Raw genomic sequence first — 3,254 nt, forward strand, 5'->3', positions numbered from 1 at the left:
GTCTTCGCTCGCCCCCCTCTCCGACGAAGCTTGCCTCGGTTAATACCACGAAACGGCTTAATCGGCTTCCACCGGGAAGATTATTTACTCGTTAAGAGAGAGATAGAGAATAGTTGCTTTATTATCGAGCGCTATCGGCCGGTTGTATCTACGGTATCTCTCGCAATTTCGCTACGTCGTAACCGATCGCTGGCCTATTACCCCCCTCTGCCCTCCTCCCCGTAGCTTTCATGGTGGCTTTTTGTCCTCCTCTCGCGCAACTCGCGCCGTGGCGAAGTAAAAGGCGGCGGAGCACACCGTTCGAAAAACTAATTTTTACCCCGTGCCGGCTGGTTACCATTAAATTACCGATCTGATCGACGCCCCTCGTTCCGGGTCGGCCATCCCACCGGCGGACACACATCCCATAGGAAAGGAAAAAAAGCCCGCGCTTTCCCGCGGTGAGTTAACGCGGTTATCGTACGTTTCTGCGCCAGCTTTCGCTGAAATTTCATTTCGACCGGTATCGTTTGGTAAACGCGCTCGGATCTGATTTAACTGGCTATCTCGAACGAGGAACGGCCTGGATCGCACGCGCTTTATGGGGAAACGTTTCGTTTTCGACGGAGTGGGAAGGGGAATTGTGCTCGACCTGAACGAAACTGAACGTGAGCTGAATACCGTTGACTCGTTCCTGCCGAATTTTCCCTTAAGCCTTCCGTCCATTTGAGAGTTTCTCGCGAGAGTCATTCTCGAGAGTACTCTGAAGCGTTGTGTCCATTTGAGAGCAGCTTTGAGAATTTTCCGAGAGTGAAACCAAAACCTACTCTCCGAGAGGTTACTATCCGATAGAACTCTCAGAACTGTGGTGTTTATTTCGAAACACAAGTGTGAACAGTGACATTGCTATCATGGAGGTGCAAAAAATGTGTGCCCTCATAGTTGGCCCCATAATATTTTAAGAGAAAAGAAAAGTTAAATAATTTAAATTATTATATAATATTTAATTATATAATATTTATATTTACACTTATATGTAATAATATTTATATGTAATATTTAAATTATTATATAATGTATAATATTATTTACACTTATATGTAATAATATTTCTTATATAATATTTAAATTATTATTATATTGTATAATATTATATAATATAATTATTATATAATAATTTAAATTAAAAGAAATTAGTTCAATAATTTCACTTTTTCACCACACTTTTCTTATTATTCATTATTCTGCTCGCACGAGAGTACTCTCAGCATTTCGAAACCGTTTCGAATTCTGAGAGCAAGTATAATATTGTGTCCATTTGCAATCAGGTCGCGACAAATCGACTCTCAGACATTTGAGCGATGCTTTCGAACAGTAACTCTCAGAACAGTTATCCATTTGCGAGAAATACTCTCGGGAGCAACTCGCGACAGTTACTTACTCTCCAGTGGACACCTAGCTTTACGACGTACTTACGCGTTCGACGTACGACAATATTGGCGATGAACAAGATGCTGGCGAAACAAGCCTCACCTTCTTGTTTCGTTCTCTCTCTCTCTCTCTCTTTCTCTCTGAGAAGAACAGGAAGAGGAAGACACACGTAAAAGTGAAAGAAAAAAGGGGATAGGAGGAGTTCATCCGGAGCAGCCGAGCGGAAAATAGCTAATATCCTAAGACATGAGCGACATCGTGCTGGAGGATGAGCCTCGGCCTCGGGTATAGTCTGTGTATTTTGGAGAACGAGACGACTCTCTTTGCTATTTATTCCGAAAGGCAGAGGCCGAAATTCGCCGGCAACGGGAGGGGGGACAACTTCGTCCCGCTCGGCGCGCTTCCGGCGGACGTTTCCATTGGATTCTACGGTGAAACTCGAACAAGATCCTTTCCGTCGGCGAAGCACGGAATGACTATTGGAAATTTATGTAACACGCGCGCGGTATACAGGGTGTCCCATCCACGAAGCTATCCACGCGATTTTCTCTTCAAACTCATTCGCCATATTCGAGAACTCGTTATTTCAAAGAGGCCATCTCTAAGTTGCCATAAATCTTGTCTAAAGAAGTGGTCATACCGAGATTTCAAGGTGACCTTTGTTTTTTTTAAATAGAACTGTACACTTTTTGACTCCGCGGTATTGTAGCTGACATCGAAATGAATTTAGCGATCTAGGTGATGTTGGTGTTCCAAGGTCATTCAGCTAGCGAATTCGCCTCGACTCGTTTAAAAAAATAAAGGCCACCTTGAAATCTCGATAAGCCTGACCATCTAGATAAGATTTATGGTTACTGCAAGATGTTCGGAAATTTTCATTGGAAAACATTGTAATACAATGCGAACATTGAAACCAATACTTCAATAAGTATGGTTATACATAAAAATTATGCGTAAAAATATGAATGTACGACCACCGTACTTAGGTCCATGCAAAGTTAAACAAAGACCGGACGATCGAAGATTTATTACAATTGTTAATGGAGAAGAAGACACTGTTTCAACAAAAAGATTAAAATCAAGCATTTAGCAAAATTGAGTCGGAAATGGAAGATAATCAAAGGCCAGATATAAACAACATCCAACAAACACGAATGCAGTAAAACTTATACGGATGAAAAGAGAATTATTCGCTCCAAATATTAATTTCAGATAAATAAATTGGAAAGTACTGTGGCCGTACGCGTATTTTTAAACACGCGAGTTTAACAGCGACATTTGATTGCAAATGAAGAAGGGAAAAAATGAAATAGCAAAAAGTATGTTGTACTCTCAGTTGTTGGGAATCAACCAAAGATGAAATAACGTTGATCGTGAAATAAATATGCGAAAGCTCGTGCTCAACGCGATGTGATTGTATTATTTTTGTTTAGTGTGTAGGAAATTGAAAGCTGTACATTGCCAACCGTTCGCATCGTGAACCATAAATATACAGGGTGTTTCGTAACTTGTGGGACCCACTTCGGTAGCTGATTGTACGTCTAAAAATAATGGAAAAAGTCATATAAATATATGTCCTATCTGTCTTCGTTTATAAGATATAATGAATTTTCTGTTTTAATTACTTTTTACAAAAGATGCTTCAAATGACCACCTTGCATTTGAAGACAAGCCTGCACGCGTCTTGTCATTCATCTGGTTACTCTCTCTATCATTCCTGGTGTTTCTCGAATTTATCAGAAGCCTTGCTCTATTCTATTCCATAGTATTTCAGCATGTTCAATCGATGTTGCGTATACAATAGATTTTAAATGTCCTCACAAATGAAAATCTAATGGATTCAA

The 3,254-nt window shown here is 40.4% G+C and overlaps 1 long non-coding RNA gene across 1 annotated transcript in view; it reads right to left on the bottom strand.

Annotated features, from left to right (window-relative positions):
- Positions 1–731: 731 nt before the first annotated feature.
- LOC122537857 overlaps positions 732–3,254 on the bottom strand; it is a 4,915-nt gene continuing 2,392 nt past the window's right edge. Inside the window, exon 3 of the long non-coding RNA XR_006308709.1 lies at positions 732–742. This is a non-coding gene — a long non-coding RNA (uncharacterized LOC122537857). The remainder of the gene's footprint in view (positions 743–3,254) is intronic.

This window comes from Frieseomelitta varia, unplaced genomic scaffold (genome assembly GCF_011392965.1).
Source record: "Frieseomelitta varia isolate USP_RPSP 00005682 unplaced genomic scaffold, Fvar_1.2 scaffold_936, whole genome shotgun sequence".
Taxonomy (NCBI): Eukaryota; Metazoa; Arthropoda; class Insecta; order Hymenoptera; family Apidae; genus Frieseomelitta; species Frieseomelitta varia.